The sequence below is a fragment of the Lagenorhynchus albirostris genome, chromosome 1 (assembly GCF_949774975.1).
Source record: "Lagenorhynchus albirostris chromosome 1, mLagAlb1.1, whole genome shotgun sequence".
In the NCBI taxonomy this organism is placed as follows: Eukaryota; Metazoa; Chordata; class Mammalia; order Artiodactyla; family Delphinidae; genus Lagenorhynchus; species Lagenorhynchus albirostris.
The window spans coordinates 131,130,305-131,149,535 of NC_083095.1; the positions used below are offsets into that span (position 1 = coordinate 131,130,305).

General features: G+C 50.9%; 1 long non-coding RNA gene across 2 annotated transcripts; it reads right to left on the reverse strand.

Annotated features, from left to right (window-relative positions):
• Nucleotides 1–468: 468 nt before the first annotated feature.
• Nucleotides 469–13,651, reverse strand: LOC132523033 (uncharacterized). 2 transcript variants are annotated; one of them, XR_009541407.1, is made up of 4 exons: nucleotides 13,516–13,651; nucleotides 11,597–11,718; nucleotides 4,171–4,349; nucleotides 469–566 (listed from the first exon to the last, which is right to left on the reverse strand). It is a non-coding gene; the product is annotated as an uncharacterized LOC132523033 (long non-coding RNA). The 2 variants fall into 2 exon arrangements; XR_009541406.1 differs by lacking the exon at nucleotides 469–566 and having other exon boundaries at nucleotides 3,044–4,349.
• Nucleotides 13,652–19,231: the final 5,580 nt, after the last annotated feature.

Below are 19,231 nucleotides of genomic sequence, written 5' to 3' on the forward strand. Positions count from 1 at the left end.
GCTGTGGCCTCTCCCGTTGCGGAGCACAGGCTCCGGACACGCAGGCTCAGCGGCCATGGCTCACGGGCCCAGCTGCTCCGCGGCATGTGGGATCTTCCCGGACCGGGGCACAAACCTGTGTCCCCTGCATCGGCAGGCGGACTCTCAACCACTGTGCCACCAGGGAAGCCCCTGGCTTGCCTTTGTAGCCAGTCCCTGTGGCAGCAAGAACTTGTAAATGAAGAACACTTAGGGCCACTAGCAAAATGGATTCTAGACAGGGCAAAAATGGTGCTGGGAACTGCCGCCCCAGCCAGGCTCTCAGGGACTCCGCCACGGAGCCCGACTCAGCAGCAGACAGGGCCTGTGGGCCTCCCTTTCTCCCCCACCCGCCCTGCACCACCTTCCCCTTCATCACCTACCTTGTGGTGGCCCCGCCTCAGTTCCCCAGGAGCTAGCGGTCTTCGTGGTTCTGGGACCCCAGTCTTGGAAGTGAGTGCGTCTGCCTCTTGCTGGGTGGGGTGGGAGCAGCCGTCTGAGTGTGCGCTGGGCCTTGGGCTGAGCCCTGCATCCTGTACCCACCACACCTGACCACAGGAATGGGGCCACGTTCATCAGCATCTCACTAGATGCAGGTGCCTCAGGGCAAGTTAAATTCCCTGCACTTGTGTCTGAGGGTGTTCATGACCTGGCCATTTGGCTCCACCAGCTCCAGGTAATTACGGTGACACTATTTCACCACTAATGAGGTGGTGCTCATTAGAGCACAGGAAGCACTGGGTCTCATGGGGCGTGCACATCCCAGCCCTCAGAGACAGAGGGTCTGCGATCTTTGTCCCCAGCCTTTCCCCAGCACCTGAGAAGCAAAAGAACCCCCTCCCCTCCACTTCCCTCAGCTCATATGATTTCTTCACCCCTAGTGCCCTCCTCTGGACATGTTTCATTGTTGTCCCTTTCAGATGGAGGCCCTGCCATGGATCAAAATGTTTCAGCTTACAGCAGATCAGCCTCTCACCTCCTTGATCCTTGAGCTCCTAGAGATACAGCTCCAGATCACATTCGTCCAATGATTCTCAACCCTGGCTGCACCTTAGAATCACCTAAGAAAGTTTTATTAAGAGTAGTGCCTGGGCCCCACCCCTAGAAGTTCTGATGCAGCTGTTTGAGATCATTGCTAAATAGTTGATGTGCGTACCCCAGGGGCTCCTGCCTAGCTTACAAGTTAATGAGAAATAGGATTCAGAGAGACAGCCCTGAGCCGAGGCTTTGGAGACCAGGCACATGAGACAAGCCAGCTGTTCTCAGTGATGACTGAATCAGACCCAAGGGTATTTGTTTTCTCACTAAAGGAATCACAGACAATACAGGTGCAAGAAAGGTTAAAGGAAGCGATCTTGTTTAGTGTGGAGAAGAGAGGGGCCCTATTCCCTGTGTTGTGGGGCCCAGAGGAGAGCAGGAACCCTGAGTTCCTACCCTTGGTCAGACCAGGCACCCAGGCGCCAGGGAAGTGAGAAAAGATGGGGTGTCAGGGATGATGACTCAGCCCCCTTCACCTGAGGACAGGAGAAAGGGGGCTCCCTCCTCTTCCTCCCACTGCCTCCCCTTCTCCCTCCCTTGTCGCCCCCAGGCCTCCAGATGTGCACAGTCACACGGCAGGTTCTGGCTCCCTCCCTCCCTCCAGCACCACGAAGGGAAGGACCATCTGTCCTGCTCGCTGCAGCCCAGCAGTCTGTGCGCGTGTGCCAGGCTCAAGGAAGCGCCCTTCACGCTCTTCCTGTTTTCTTTCCTCCCTGCCTCAAACTTGCTTCTGCCCCAGGATATTCTGTGGCCTCCGTGGTTCTGCAGACCTGCTCTATCCAGAGCGACAAGAGTATAGCATCTTTCCTCCTCCACTGCCTTCCACTACCCTCCTGCAAGGTCTCTGGCCTCTAGTCCTTCCTCAGTCTTAAAACTTACCTATCTGGAGTCTACCTGTCTAGTCGCTTGATTCACAGACTGTCAGGCTCCCAGGGTCCTAGTCTGCACCCTACCCCATTCCCTTCCTGCCTCTTGTGTTTCAATATCCTCTCCTAAGCGGTTCCTGCAGAATGTGACCCCATTCTCAGGGCGCTGGGAGTAAGGACCACCATGTGTCTCTGCCAGCCACTGAGCTGACATTTTGCCTTATTTGCTAAGATAATTTAGCGTAATTTGTTGCTAATGAATGAACGCATTACTTCTTGTTCCTATAGCTTTCATAATTACTTTGAAGTCCACGTGCTCACTGGTGACAGCTTCAGCAAACATTCTGAGAACCTGAAGCTGGCCAGGTTGCAGAGCCAGCTCAGCCTCCTTGGGTGACCACGCTGAGGGCTTTGGTGACTGGGGAGTCACGGCCAGGGTGCTGATTTCCTTGATATCTCCATCCAGGCTGCCCTTCTGAGCGTCCGCCCGTCCACTGCAGCTGGAACAATCTGGGTCAGCCCTACAAGACAATGTACTGGTGGCCAGGGACTCCAGACCTGGGGCATTTGTGGAGTGGGCTTGGCAATACTGGGAGAGGAGCCCATTTTGCTCTGTCTGGAGGACGGGTGATGAGGGAGAAGGGGACAGAGGTGATTGACAGAGCGGAAGAAGTTGTATGCATCATATTCAGTCCTGTTTATAAAAGCCTTTGCTCAAGCTCTTCCTCCACTGGGTCTGCCCTCTCTGTTCTCTGCCTATGGAAATCCTATGTACTCCCTCCCGTATATCCCCCTGGATCCCTGACTGCATCTCGGTGTTTCACAGCCATAATAAAGCACTGGCTCCTTCACTGCTCTCTGGGAGTTCATATCCTCCCTAGAGCAGTTCTGGATTTCCCTCACCCAGCCCAGAGCACAGAGCAGCCCCTGTCCTCCGGTACATTGCTGGCAGGGAAGTACCCAAACCACATTAATCCAGTCTCTGAATGGAATTCAGACTGAGGTTGAAGTTTATTTCTGCACCATCCCCGAAAAAAGGATTTCCCAGCAAATGACTAATGTAAATGAGGCTGCCAACGGGTGCTTAACCTATTTAAAGGAATAATCTATTTAAAAAATCTCTTAGACAGCACCTATTTACCCAGAAACAATTGATATGGTAATTGCGAGTCATTCTCTTTTTTTATTTACCAGAGAAGCTTCCCTAAGCTTCATGTTCACCCATTCCCACGCTCTGTGTGGGGAATGCTACCGGTTAACCCTTGGGGTGCTGGGTACTCTGTGTCCTTGCAGGTCACAACTGCAAACTGAGGTCAAGAGCAGTAGCCCCCTTCCCTGGTTGACTGAGATGAAGAGAGATCGCCCAAAGGACAGAGGCTTCATGGCTGTCACCTCACCTGCACTTACGTGATGTGAATGAATAGGTCTGAACAGATGGCCTCAGGCTCAGCCCAGACCAACAGAGAGGGGATAGGCAGTCAGACAGGGTGTGGCGGGGGTGGAGGGGCGCGGGAGGACAGAGATGTGCATGGGGAGGATTGCTCATTGCTCAGCTGAAGACGGCAGTAGAAGGAGCTCCAGGCTCGAGGGGGAGGCAGCCATGGCCCCCTGGGTACCAGCACTGCAGATCAATGTAATCCCTTGGCCTGCAGATCAATTCTGCTTTCTCAGGGTTTAATTGGCTTGTTGGCTTTGGCTTGCGGAAGAGAAATAGGCTCTTACCCAAGGAGAGGAGCTGTGTCAGAGGCAGCCGTGGCACCTCCATCCCTGCCCCACCCCCACAGAGGGATAATGGGGCAGGAGACACCATCTTACCCCTTGCCCAGGTCCCTGAGCTGGGTCCTCCCTGCCCACTGGAGTGGGACGAGGCTAGGCTGAGATGCCTGGGCTGAGGGGCTCCTGGGGATGGTTGTCTGGCTCTGTGCACCTGCTCTGGCTCTGTTGCTCCTGGTCTGATGTGGCTCTGGATGGGTATGTGCATGGGGAGAAGGGAGTAGATGCAGGAGTCGGGGGGAGGAGAGTGAAGGACAGCATCCACAAACCTGGGTACCTCAGCCTGCCCAGGAAGGGACCTCCCACCTCTTTCCCCTGTACCACTGAGTCAGAGAAGGGGAGCAGTTGCCCAGCAACTCAGAGCAGCATTCAGAGGAGGGCTCTTGCCCCAGCTCAGCGCTGGGTCCATAGGACTCTGTTATATTGCCTTCTGGGGTTCAATCTGAGGACAGGAACATGGCATCAGAGCACCCACCTTCACAAGGCAGGGAGGGCAGCCCAACAACGTGGGCTTCTCCTCTTTGCAGGCGCCACAGGGCCAGCCCCTCTGAGGGAGTAGATGTTTCATTGGCGGTGGTGGCAGTGGCAGCTGAGATCTCACAAGCCATCTCTCCTCCCAGCCTCAGCAGCCTCTTCTCTGATCTTGTGGTTTTCCTAATAAACACATTTAAAATATTTATGAAGGCAACTTCAATGAAGCAACACAACATTACTCTAAAATGATTTTCTTCTTCTAACAGGTAGCTTTGGCATGAGCGCTGATTGCTAAGCTCCTAAAGGCAGACCCCTCAGGGTGAAGCCCCAGGGTTGGCACTCACGGCTCTCCCTGAATGAGCTAAGCGGTGGTGGTCCCTTCCCTCTCTTGGGGGGCCAGGCCTGGTGGCAGATGAGGAGGTAGGATGGTTTGATAGGGCTCAGGGGCTGGACTCTGGAGGAAGGAGTCGACTGGATGAGGCTCTGGGACAACTCCTGATAGGGGAAGAGCCTGAAAACTGGAAGTGTCTCTGCAACCATGGACAGCCCCTCCAAGCTTTGCTCCTGGGGAGATGAGAAGCCCAGGGGCTGGGAGCTAGGACTCCTGGGTCCATGCCCCACTTTGTTGATAGGAAGGGCTCTGCTCTAGAAGGAAGTGATGGATGCCATGGGTTGGTGGGGAGGGGCCTGGGCTGCTTTGCCCACTGAAGAGTTGGTGGCTGAGCTCAGCTACTCCTCAGCAGTCCTGGGAAGACAGCATATGATAGCAATACCTTGTATACACAGGTTGGGGTGGCATTTGGGATTTGCAGCTGGCCCCAGATTCTTCTGTCTGGCCTTTGAAAGTCCAAGGAGTCCCCACCTGCCCTCCTTGCACAGACCCCTGCGCTGTCCTCTCATGTCAGCTAGATGCACCTCGTCCAACCCCCTCTGGTGCAGGCAGATGGGGAAATGGATGCCCCTTCTCACACCTCCACCCCTCCCCAGGCTGGAAGGAAAACCCCTGTCTATATCTATCTGGAATGCAGATGGAGGGAGGCCGTGATGGCAAAATCTGGGGAGGAGGGTTCTATCCTCACCCAGCTCAACCCCAGAAAAGCCTCTTTCTAACAAGAACTGTTTTCATCACCATAGCCTAAAGCCTGGAGCTGCTCTAATTATGTGTCAGGCTGGAATCTGACAGGAAGCATTTTAATTATTAATTTGAAGTGTGCCTAGTGTCAGAATGGAGGAGGGCTGGTTCCTTAAGCTCACTCATGCCCAGCCCTGTCTGCTGGGACCTCATTAGTGACACCCCAGGCCTCCCAGACCTCCCTCCTCAGGCAGAGCCTCTTTCCTGCCACGGTGCAGAATCTGCATCTCCCACTCCTCTGCCCTTCCTAACCCCCTACTTTGCACAGCGCTCTCTTGTTTTCCTTATTTCCCTAAACGCTTCGGCATGGAGTCTACCGTTCCCACTGTACAGATGGAAGAGATTGAGGCCCAGGGAGGGCATGGGGTCTGCCTGATGTCGCAGCACACAACAGCCACAGGCAGGACAGAACCTCTGCATTTTCTAGTTTGGACTCTTTAGTTCCTGCCTGCCAGTGGAGGTGGTATTCTGCAGGGCTGTCTTTCTCTATTGTCCCATCTTCATATTCACGTCATCTAAGGTGGCATGCAGAGTCTTCTTTGATGCGTTGCACGCATCTGACACTTTTAAGGAACAGTTTGCTTGCTCCATTTACACCCAGGCATGGGCATGCCCTTCTGGGTTCTGGGGCCAGACTGCTTGCCCTGTGCCAGGTGAGGTGGGGTAAGGGCCTGCCATAGACTGAGGACATCATTTGGCCTGTTTCCTTTTCTGCCTTGTCAAGGGAGATTCAGCTTCTGCTTATTGGTTGTTTTCTAGATTTGACCCTCCGCATTCGCCTGTGGATCAGGGCCTGTCCCTTCTGTCACGTGCCATTGTTTCTTCATTTCTGAATTCAGGGCCATGAAGCCCCAGACTGGACAGCAGCCCTGGAGCTGAAAAATGTACTGTTTCATGTGTGTCCAGCTGCTGGCTTGCTTCTGTATCTGAAGATTCCTTTTGTTTTTCCTCTGAGCCCCGGGAGTTTTGCAAGGTTGAGGTGGCGTTCCTATCCCAGGCTTCCCTCCTTGTGTTGCTAGATTCCCAGGTAGCCTGGCTCCACCCTGGCTGATCCCAGTCCTTCCCAGGCCATGCCTGCCTCAGTCCACATCCAAGGCTTAATGCTTAGGAAGTTGTTCTCAGCTGATGGCCTCTGGTTCACTTCTCTATGAAGCCTTCCTTTATGTTTGATCCCGTGCTGTAGCTGGATAGAGAGGCCATGATCCACTAGGGAGGTTTGATCTAGGAGGACCTGTGGGGTCCAGAGTAGGAAGAAGGAACCTTGGAGGAATTGGGGGAGGCTTACCAAAGATGGTGACATTTGAACTGAGACTTGAAGGATAATTGGTATTTTAGTCTTGGTTGGGTGTAGGAAACAGAAACTACTGTATTTTAAGCAGAAAGAGGTTGAACTCAGGGTCCTGGGTGTTTACAAAATCATTGGAAGGGCTGAAGGAGCAGGCTTGAGGCTGGGTCTCCAGGAATGACTCCCAGAATACTACAGAACTGACCAGCTAGGAGACTGCTACCTTGGCCACTTTAGAAAGGCATTGTGGTAGGCTGAATAATGCACCCCCCCAATATCCCTATCCTAATTTCTGGAACCTGTGAATATTATCTTCCAATGGTAAAGGAGACTTTGCAGATGTAAGTTAAGAATCTTGATCTCACCAAAGTGGGTATAGAAGGATCATATCTCAACATAATAAAAGCCATTTACAACAAACCCACAACCAACATAATATTCAACAGTGAAAAGCTGAAAGCCTTCCTACTAAATTCAGGAACAAGACAAGGATGCCCACTCTCACCACTTCTATTCAACATAGTATTGGAAGTCCTAGCCAGAGCAATCAGACAGGATAAAGAAATAAAAGGTATCTAGATCAGAAGGGAAGAAGTAAAACTGTCACTATTTGCAGATGATATAATACTCTATATAGAGAACAGTTTCCACATGAAAACTATTAGAACTAATCAATGAATTCAGCAAGGTAGCAGGATGTAAGATTAATATACAGAAATCTTTTGCATTTCTTTACACTAATAATGAAATATCAGAAAGAAAAGTAAGGAAACAATCTCGTTTAAAATTGCATTAAAAAAATACCTAGGAATAAACCTAGGAATAAACTTAACCAAGGAGGTGAAAGACCTATATGCTGAAAACTATAAAACATTGATAAAGGAAATTGAAGATGACTCAAAGAAATGGAAAGATATCCATTTGCTCTTGGGTTGGAAGACTTAATATTAAAATGGCTATACTACCCAAAGCCATCTACAAATTTAATGCAAGCCCTATCAAAATACCCATGACATTTTTCACAGAAGTAGAACAAATAATCCTAAAATTTATATGAAACCACAAAAGGCCCAGAATTGCCAAAGTAATCCTGAAGGAAAAGAACAAAGCTGAAGGCACTGCTTCAGACTATGCTACAAAGCAATAGTAATCAAAACAGCATGGTACTGGCACAAAAACATATAGCTCAGTGGAACAGAATAGAGAGCCCAGAAATAAACACATGCACCTATCTATGGTCAATAACCTATGGCAAACGAGGCAAGCATATACAATGGAGAAAAGACAGTCTCTTCAACAAGTGGCATTGGGAAAGCCGGACAGCCTCATGTTAATCAATGAAATTAGAACACTCCCTCACACTGTATACCAAAATAAACTCAAAATGGTCTAAAGACCTGAATATAAGACATGACACCTTAAAACTCCTAGAAGAGAATATAGGCCAAACATTCTCTGACATAAATGGTAGCAATATTTTCTTAGGCCAGTCTCCCAAGGCAAAAGAGATAAAATCAAAGATAAACCAACAGGGCCTAATAAAACTTAAAGGCTTTTGCACAGCAAAGGAAACCATCAACAAAGTGGAAAAACAACCTATGGAATGGGAGAAAATATCTGCAAATAATGTGACTGATACAGGGTTAATATCCAAAATATAAAAACAGCACATGCAACTTAATATTGAAAAAACAAACAACCCAATCAAAAAATGGACAGAAGACAAATAGACATTTTTCCAACGAAGACATATAGATGGCCAAGAGGCACTTGAAAAGATGTTCAACATCGCTAATTTTTAGAGAAATGCAAATCAAAACCACAAGGAGATATCACCTCACACCTGTCAGAATGACTCTCATCAAAAAATCTGCAAATAACAAATGTTGGCAAGGATGTGGAGAAAAGGGAAACCTCATAAATTCTTGGTGGGAATGCAAATTGGTACAGCCACTATGGAAAACAGTATGGAGTTTTCTTAAAAAACTAAAAATAGAGCTCACATATGATCCAGCAATCCTACTCCTGGCTATACATCTGGAAAAAACAAAAACCCTAATTTGAAAAGATACATGCACCCCAATGTTCATAGCAGCACTATTTACAATAGCCAAGACATGGAAACAACCCAAGTGCCCATCAACAGACAACTGGCTTAAGAAGATGTGGTGTGTGTGTATATATATATATATATATATATATATATATATACACACACACACGTATATGTATATAGTGGAGTATTACTCAACCATAAAAAAATGAAATATTGCCATTTGCAGTAACATGGATAGACCTAGAGAATATTATACTTAGTGAAGTAAGTCAGAGAAAGACAAATACTATATGATATCACTTATATGTGGAATCTAAAAATATCAGTAATACAAATGAACCTATATACAAAACAGAAACAGACTCACAGACATAGAAAACAAACTTATGGCTACCAAAGGGGAGAGGGAGGGAGGGAGGGACAAATTAGGAGTATGGGATTAACAGATGCAAACAACTATACATGAAATAGATAAGCAACAAAGATTTACTGTATAGCACAGGGAATTATATTGAACATCTTGTAATAACCTGTAATGGAATACAATCTGAAAAAAAACACACCTGAATCACTTTGCCATACACCTGAAACTAACACAATATTATAAATTAACTATACTTCTCTTATTTATTTATTTTTGGCCTTGCCACGCGGCTTGTGGGATCTTAGTTCCCTGACCAGGGATCAAACTCTTGCCCCCTGCAGTGGAAGCTCGGAGTCCTAACCACTGGACCGCCAGGGAATTCCCAGCTATACTTCACTTTAAAAAAAAAAAAAGGAATCTTGAGATGGGGAGATTATCCTGGATTATCCAGGTGGGCCCCATATAACCCACGAGGGAGGTTACATAAGAGGGAGGCGGGAGGGCAGAGCCAGAAAACAAAGAAAGAAAAAGAAAGAAATTGGATGACAGAAGCAAGAGCTGACTTGAAAATGGAGGAAGGGGCCCTGACGCAAGGAATGCAAGCATCCTCTAGAAACTGGAAAAGGTAAGGAAATGGATTCTCCTCTAGAGCCTCCAGGTGGGACCCAGGCCTGCCAACCTTGATTTTAGTCCAGTGAGATTGATTTTGGACTTCTGACCTCCAGCTTTAAGAGAACAGATTTATGTTGTTTTAAGCCTCTAAGTTCGTGGCACCTGGTTATGGCAGCAGAAAGAATATGGGATGTAGGGGAGGAATCACTGGAAGCACTGGGTTCGGGACCTTGCTGCCGTAGCCGGGCCGGGGAGCAGGGATCGTGCTATTGCCTCCTCACACCCATGAGTCGGAAGACTCAACCCTGAACTGCTGCTGCCTTTCCACACCCAGGCTTGCTGGCCTCAAACAGCCCAAAGCAGCCATAGATAGCCTCCAGATCTGCCATCCCAGTCTTGTCAAAGTGCGTCTAACTTCTGGAATGCAGCATTCACACACAGCTTCAGCTGTAAGAGAGCCTGGGAAGTGTCCTTTCTACCTCTCCAGTCACAGCAGTCTAGCAAGGCCACTAGGAAGGGGTAGGACTGGGATGCCAAGTGTTAATCAGACATAAACACAACAGGGGAATAACGAATGATTAAAATGAGTCATATGTGTTAAAACCTGTCTGGGGACACACCCTGAAAGCCTCACCCTGGCTCATGCACGGCTGCCTCTGTGCTTGAATGAGGCTAAGCTATTTGCCCCAAGTCCCACAGCCAGCAGGTGATAAAGCAGGGATCACACCCAACTTTGTTCAGTTCTACAGCTGGAGCTTCTAGGCCCTACAGAGGGGGAAGCAGGGTCAGTCCCACGAAGGCAAATGGCCTTGAGAACACAGAGGCAAGAGGGAAGCAGGCACATCAGGGACTTCGAGCAGCTCATCTGCCTTGAACGAAAGGTATGTGGATGGGAGTGGCAAGGAGGGCAGGGACCAGCAGACACCAAGCTAGGAGGGTCTTAAATGTCCTGCTTTGTTTATTTATTTGTTTGTTCTTGTTGTCATCGGGCCATGTGGCATGTGGGATCTTAGTTCCCTAACCAGGGATCGAACCAGTGCCCCCTGCAGTGGAAGCACGGAGTCTTAACCACTGAACCACCAGGGAAGTCCCTTAAATGTCCTGCTTTGTGATCCTAAAGGCCACGAGGAACCACTGACATTTTTTTTCTCTTTTCTTTCTTTCATAGGAGGTTTTGAGGCAGGAGAGTGACAAGTTGTTTCTCATTTTGTATGTGAAGTACCGTTTACAGTAGAGATCAGGGAGCTGAGTCAGGGAGAGCAGACTGAGCCCTGACCCTGCTCACACACGGAGCCCCTCCCTTGCCCTGACTGATCCTATCCTTGGCCTCTCCCTGAGCCCTAATTCTTAATGTAGACTCAGCCTGTCCAGCACCTGAGCCTTTCTCTCACCCAACCATCCCAGGAACGCCACTGATCACAGGGGCAATCAGGTGAAAGAGTGATTCACTCAACGCAGGCATTCTCTATCGCTTTGTCTGCAGCCCAGAGCTCACATCTTAAAAAAGCAGAGAAGCGTCAGCTTCCTCGTGAAGGATAACTGGGCAGTGCTTGCCTTGCACCTGTGAATCAAGGAGGACCAGGTGGAGTAGGGGTGGGGGAGGAGAGGAAGGTGTCCTAGGACATTGAGCTCCCTTTTCCATAATGAAGGGAGCTCTCATTACAAACCTGGAGCCTCCTAGCAACCAGATGGGGGTGGGGGAGCACGTAATGAAAACCTGGAGCTATGTGTGCTCTGCTGGGCCTCCAGGAGAGAGATCTGACCCCAGGCCCTCCCACAGTCACATCCCAGCGGGGTCTTACTTAGGAGAGGGATAAGGAGACCTGGTAAGCAGGGCTAACCAAGTCCATCCCTCACTGATATCCTCTGGGCTTTCAGAATGTACAAGCCTTATGGGGAAAAGGCACTTGATTAAGCAAAAATTCACTGAAGTGACATCTCACAGTGTCCCATCCAACACTTGAACGATGGCAATTACCTAGTGAATGAGTCGTCTCTGTGGCTGGTGCTCCAGTGGATTGATGGAATAGCTACAAGGGCTATTTGAAGATTCCTTTATTAAAAAGCATGAGTTCATCCCTCGGTCTTGCAATGATGCCTCTAGATTAAAAAAACAAAGCAAAACAAAACTGAGTGGATGCTTCCGCACTTCCAGAAGAGGTCAGCGCCTTAAGGAGGAGCAGGGTCAGGCAAAGTGCCCTTCTTGCCCCTTCGCTCCCCCAAGACCCAGAATGACGTCCCCTCCTTCTGGGAAGACTTTGGGACTCATGGCCCCCACTGTGGATCTGGAGAGGGGTTTAAGTCCTGAGGGCAAAGGAGGGCTATTGAGGGCCTGAGTGAGAGGCATGTTCATTCAACGTACATTCATTGAGAACCTACTATGTGCCAACCCTGTGCCAGCTCCTGGAAGCACAGCGATTGTTCCTGCCCTCAAGGGGCTTGTGATCCACTGGAGGAGAAGCTGTGTGGGGAAAATCAATCTCAGTTTAGTAATGAGGGTGGAAGGAAGGTGTATGTTTAAGACATGCAGGGGCAGAAGGAAGGCAATGGCACAGAGAAAGATGAACTGTAGGAGGCACTGTAGATGCATGAGGGCCACTGCTGACTGTTTCCGTGTGGAATACCAGCCCAGCATTGTCAGATCTACTGATTTTCTTCTTTTCTTTTTCTTTCTTTTGGCCACGCTGTGCGGCTTGTGGGACCTTAGTTCCCTGACCGAGTGTAGCACCTGAGCCCCAGGTGGAAGCGTGGAGTCCTAACCAGTGGACCAACAGGGAATTCCCTACTAGTTTTTTTTTAAGACAGTTTTTTAGAACAAAATTGAGGGGATTCTTTTCCCAAGAAACCTGAAATCTATTTTTATGTAACCTCCTCTTTGAAACAAAACTATGTGTGGGAAGCAAACAAGTGTGCAGGCCACCAATTTGCAACCTCTGGATGCAACAAAGAGAAACACCCAGGGAACTGGAGGGTGAGTAGGGTCAGCGTGGCCTGAGAGGGATGTCACTGGGCTAGAGAAGTTCTCAGAACGCCCCCCCTCCCCAGGGCAGGAGGACCACCTGCAGCTTCCTGGACAAGCTCCCAGTCTCCGGCCTGAGCACAAAGAACCCTTCTATGAGGAAGCCAGAGGGAAGGGCCTGGATTCGACCTTCCTTTGAGAAATGCAGGACCCTGTGGGAGACCCACATGCTGAGTGGGCAAGACTGGACTCCATGTCTGGGGCCCACCCTGAATGGCCTCTCCTCTTACCTTCATCAGGCCTGGAGTGAAATCCATCCTGAGAGAGTGGCACCCCATTCTCAGGCACCAGGGACACTGCAGTGTGCCCCGCCCATGAAAGGGGTGGTAGGCTGAGTGCCCTGGGCCTTGTCAGGCTGGTCTCCTGCCTCATGCTCCTGGCTCCTCTGCCAGGGACTTCCTGCCCACCCCCTTGGGGGCACAGGCTGCCCCCACCCATCCTCACCCTAACACTGGGCTCATCACTCCTGGGACTCACCCTCTCTTGTTAGTTTTATGGATTTAACTCTCCACACTTGCCCTGGGTCCCTGGGGCAAATGTGCCACCCCCCAACACTGTCCTCCCAGGGAGTGGTCAGTCTTGGGGGCAAAGGGGAGAGATGGTGCCAGGGTTCTGCCCCTCTCTCTGCACTCCGGGGTCACCAGTGAACTCTTTTCCTTCCCCACCTCTCCAAAGTGGACGTAACCATCACTACCTCCTCTGGGAAGCCTCTCACAGTCTACTACTTGGCTCAGGGAAAATTCTCCATCCCTACCAAGATCTCCTGGAAAAGTCCTACCACTGGCCACAAGGAAACCACACAAAAATCAGGGCCCCCAGGCCTCTTTCCACAATTCCTCCACAGGCTGTGCCTTGTAGTGACCCCTGCCCTGTCTTACCTTCTTGGGGGTGGAGGCTGGGTCAGGTAGAGTGAAGGGCAGGTGAGCTGGTGTCTGCGGTGCTTCTAAGATGGCAGCAGCAGCGGTGGGAAGGGAAGGGCGCCCTGCTGGTGCTGCAGCACGGATTGCTGTCCACAGGGGAAAGCTTCCACCCTCTGCAGGGATCAGGGAGGGAGCAGCCTGAACAGGGAACTGAGAGCCGCAGGCAGGTGTGTGAGCTTGAGCGTTCCTGGCAGGGAGTCAGATATGATCAGGCACAGTGCCTGGGTGTGGACAGCATGGGCCTGAGGTTACCCGCCTCGGTCTCCTTGGCTGACATGGCTGGGGACAGGAAAGTGGGAGAGCTGGGTGGTGATGGTGGCTACGCAAACTTCTGTAGTCAGGGTTCAGGGCAGGAAGGTGGGCAGAGTCAGCTGTCATCAGGATCTTGGCTAGCTCACCTCTAATGGGGCCAGTGAGGTCCCAGCATCCCCCCACCCCACCCCCACCCCCTGCCCCATGGAGGAAAGAAAGGTTCAGTGAGAATGCGTTGCAGGAGGGGTGTTTAATCTAGTTGTGAGATACTTTGGGGAGTTAGCATATGTATTTTACTTACCATTGTGCTAATCATGTGATGTTCTTACCTATTCATTACAGTGGGTCTCTATCACAATACTCTCTTCTGGATAATGCATTACCGATCTCCCTTCTCCCAGTCTCAGACTAGACAGGAAACCTTGATTCCTCCTCCCACGGTCAAGAAAATGGAGTGGCTCTGAAGAGGCTGTGGGACTCTCAAGTCCCTCGCTGCAGGTGCTCTCATCTTTCCCATCTTGCACCAACACGCACCCTCTGCTTCAGCTAGGCTTTTCTCTGCTGTCCCCCGAATGGCCACCCCAGCCATCTTTGTAAAGTTACACCTACCCCAGATGTCCTTCATTCCCACTTCCAAGTGTCCAAGTTCTACTCCATTGCAAATGAATTCCACTTCAAATCCTCCTCCTTCCAGCATCCTTTCCTAGATATTCCAACCCCTAACTAATGCCAGCTCAGCCCTGACCAGAAAAGGGCTGGAAATTTCTTGGGCTGAGGACAGCCTAGTCTTCCTGGCTCTGCTGGAGACATGAGAAGGGGAAGAGGACAATTTGAACCTGGGGCTGTTTTCTGCTGATTCCTAGTCCATGCCCCAGACCCACAGGGAACCAAGGGCAGGTTCTAGGAGTCTTGTTCCCAAGGGCCTGAGCCCTGGTGAGCGCTGGTTAGTTGTGCCGAGGGAAATCCATGCTCTGGCAACATCTCTACTTGCGGGGGTTCCTGGTACCCTGAAGCTAGGAGTGTGGGAAGCATGGGGAAGTCTAGATCCAGATCCTATTTCTGCATTTAGGAGCTGGCTGTTTTGGGAAGGATACTACACCTCTCTGGGTCTCAGTTTTCTCATTTGTAAAATGGCAAGAGTCCCAGCTACGTGCAGGGTTCCTGTAAAGTAGGTAAGATAATTTATGTAAAGCGACCAATGCATCAAATAATAGGCATTCCATAAATAGTAGCTCTTATATAGTGTAAGTAATAACAGCAACGGTAAATCCCCAGCTCCACCAATTTCCTACTGGGCAACTTTGAACAAATTCCTTATTTGTTCATCAGCTCCCTCACCTGTAAAATAAGGATCGTGGTTCATCCGTTTATTTAATAAATAATTATTGAGCAACCTATTATGTGCCAGGCACAACTAAATCTGTCATTTAGTGTTAGTTAAGAGATGCAGCACAGTGCCCAGCACGTACTAGGTGGTTGATAAATGTCAGTTTTCTTATACTAGCCGCAGCTGGAGGATGGGAGGTAGGTGGGGGGAGGGAGGGGTTGGGACAGAGAAAGGGAACTCAGGAGGGGCAGAGATGGAAGGTTGGGCCTGCCTTGAATTCCCAGCTTCCTCCCCTGCCCTTTTTTCCTTCTCTTGACAGAGCCTCGCTTTGTCTCTAAAGGCGGGGGATGGTGCTGGGGCGTCTGAATAGTTTGCCCCTCTTTCTGTCCCTTGGTTTCATCAGACTACTTCTGTAGACTAGATCATCTGTCCCTTGCCTGTAAAATGGAGACAGTGTCTTATTCTCAAGACATTGGGGCACTGCAATGTGCCCGCCCCATTCAAGTGGCATCAGGCTGAGGACCCCTGCCCCCACAAGGACATGTCCCAGAGCTGTCTCCTCACTAAGCTGGTCTCCCGCCTCAAGCTTCAAGTTCCTTTCTCAGGGATCACAGGCTGGACCCAAGGCCTGTGGGCTTCTCAGCACTGAAACCCCATACCCTTCCGTTTTGACATTGCCCAACCCCCCGCCACACCAGACCAGACCCTCACAGAGCGTTGTGTGTATGTGTGTGACAAGCAAAATGAGATCTGGTATGTAGGAAGTCTGCAATAAAAGCTGATTGAATGAATGCACAATGGATCCCCTCTGCAAATGGGGCTCATTCATTCATTCAACAAACATTTATTGAACTCATAATCCGTTTGGTTCCAGGCTCTGTGTCAAGGGCTGTGACATTCAGATTAACAGCAGCCAAGCTCTCCAAAGACTGAATGGCATTCACAGGTTTCCTGCTCCTAACAGCCCCAGGCCCACCTGGCTCTTAGAGCACCAGGCCCCTCCCTCACCCCCAGAGACCAGAGCACTGACTCCACCACTGATTTTGACTGCAGCAGATGTTCGAGTGCTGAGTCATTGACTTCGAGGTCAAATCCCGGTGCCATGACCCATCCTGTGCCCTTAGGCAAATTATTTAACTTCTCAGAGCCTCAGTTGCCTCATCTGGAAAACAGGCATAAATAAAAGAGCTTATCTCATATTTGCTGTGAGGAATAAATGAGATGAGGCACACGTTAGAGCAACACCCAGTGCATAGCACGTGCTCGATGAATGTGAGCTGTTACTATGACTCTTGTCTCACTCTTGTGTCACAAGCGCTTACCTCCCTCTGTCTCCTCCACAGCACCGGCCAGCACAAGCCCGAGCACGCAGGAGGTGGTCAGTGAAATAAGACCTCTTGGAAACAGGGAGATCTGATGGGACATTCTGGGTAAGGAAACCCAGAAACCAGCAAAGGTGTGGAGGTGGGGAAGAGCCGGGAGGGACTGTGCTTGGAGGAGCAGGAAGATGGAGGGGAAGGTCTCAGGGATGGCAGCGTCTGCTCAGGGATGGGAAGCTCACTACTCAGAAGCAGCAGGTTCAGTGGCTCAACAACTCTGACTGTCCTAGTTCTTTCCCTAGGTGGCCACGCTCTGCACTTCAAGTCATAAGAAAGCCACGGGGATCACGCTCCACGGTCAGCGAGGCCTAGACTGGATGTGGCATAATTATGAAGGAAGACCAGTAATCTGGGGGGCCTTCAGAACAAATACCCACTTTCCCGTCTTCCAGGACACCCTCGCACCTTTGCCCTATTTGGGGCAAGTAGTCAGGTGGTGGACCAGGGAACAGGTCTGGCTAACTGATGGATGTTAGCCACGACCACACACAGTCACAGAGAGCCAGAGTGGGGGTTGGAGAGGGGGCTACCAGGAAAGGACGATGCCTTACCCAGGGCTCTGTCAGAGATCCCTGGCTCTGGGTCTGTTTCTTCCTTGGTGAAATGGATACTATTCTGTAGGTTTCTCTCCCCTGTGGTAAAGATGAAAGACGGTAAGGCTAAAACCAATCTTGCCGTTGGAAAAGAAAATCCAGGGTTGGAGGTAGAACTGGATGTCTTCCTTCAGAGCTAGGTGTGCCCATACTTGGGGTGGGGGGGGGGCCGCCCTGGATTGCTCCCTCCTCACTGTCAGATAGGGCAGAACCCAGCTGGCCCTGGGCCCCTGGCATTCATCCTGTGAGCCAGGGTCCCATCATTGATCAGCCCCAACTGCCTGAGAACTTCCTGGGGCTGATAGAGGAGCTCAGACCCCTGGCTCTCAGGCCTGGGCTGGGGAGAGCTAGCCATGCTCCACCACACCCCTGGATTTCCACCCTGGAGGCTGCACCTCGGCTCACATCTTTAGGGCTCTGACTTTAACCCCTAGCCCGAGGGGAGATTCCAACACTGCAAAGCATGCACCCTAGGCCTGGCCCATCTCATCCTGATAGCATCCCCAGCATCTGCTCGACTGGCCTGCACAATCTCTAGCTCCTGCACTGCTGCGGCTGGACAGCGCCTCCTCTGGCCCCTCAGGCAGGGGCAGTAGGTGCTGCCAGGTTGCCGGTCAGGCCCTCCTGGGCCCCCATGTGCAGCAGGGGGGTCCCCAAGGAGTGGTGTCCTTACCTCCCTGATCTGAGCGAGGGGCAGTGGAGCAAGCTGCCGCGATCTCCGGAACTCAAGCTGCTGTGGGGGACAAAGTGAAGCAGTGACCCAGGGACAGCTCCCATTCGACGGGAGTGGCTTCTTTGCCCACTCCACTCAGGACTCCCCACCTGGAAAACACTGGAATCTGGGTTGGGTTGCACTGACCACAATGCACGTCCAGTGCCTTGGTGCTTACCAACTGCTTTCACATTCCCCACTTTGTCAAAGCCCCATAGCCCCCAATGAGGTAGGCGAAGACTACCAGACCTATTTTATAGACGAGGTAGATAGGCTCAGAGAGGCAAATGGATTCGCTCAAGGTCACACTGCTGCTAGAGAGCAGAGCCAGGTATAACCTGGAAACCACATGCTCATGGTGGGCAGAGTGGCACAGGCTCTGTGACTTTGGGCCAGTTACTTAACCTCTCTGAATCTCAGTCTTCTCATGTGAAAAATAGGGATAGTGATAGTTCCTATCTTGTTGGGTTATTGTGAAGATTAAATGAGATAATGCTGTAAAACGACCTCGGCATAGTAGTCGCATAGGGACCTACTCAATGAATGTGAGCAATGACTGTGGTTATTATCCCAAGAATACTCAGACGCTGTCCCTGTGTAGGCCACGGCCCAGATGAAGCCCTGTTGTTACCTCTAGGCTCCCATCTTGTCTCTGTTGGTGTCATTCAAGACCTGCTAAGCTGGGCTCAGGGTCCCAGTGTGGAGAAGCAGGGACAGAGTAGGGCCACTGGACTCCTCTCCAGGGCTGCCTGCCTGGTGAAGGGGGCCGGGAGCCTGTCTATGGCTCTGATTCACAGCCCCACGGTGGTGGCTGCCTGCTTTCTCATGTGGACCTCAGGTCTGCTCAGGGCCAAGCAGGGGCTGACTGAGATTCTGCCCTGAGTCTTTGATCCCTAGAGGTCAAGGCTGAGCATGGGAGCTGAAAGGATCAGAAGTGGTCTAGGCTCTCCAAACAAATCTCGGCCCAGTTCAGCCTGGCCCTCCAGGGTCTGTGGAAGCCCAGTTTCCCAGCATGGAGGCCCGCACATGGGAAGAGCTTGTTCCTTCTCTGTGTGCTGGGCAACCCTGGGACGGGAGGAGGGTGGGATTGTATATATCCAGGTAAGTTTGCCTTGCGGAAGCAGAGGCAAAAGTCAGCCTCAGAGTAAAAGGCACGGGGGTGTGAGTGATCCTGGGCCCAGCTGGAGTGACGCCACCCCCAGGCCCTCGGTCCTGCAGTCTCCTGCGAATTACACCCACCGTTAGCCCTGGGCTTGGACACTGCTGCTTGAGAGCCTGCCTCCTACTCACGAATCCCCTTCAGGACAGGGCCCAGGCCGGCGGCCGGACTCCACCACCGTGCTCTGGGGTCTGCAAGACGAGTCCCAGGTAAGACCTTCCCCACCTCACCTACACACTTTTGGACACCCTC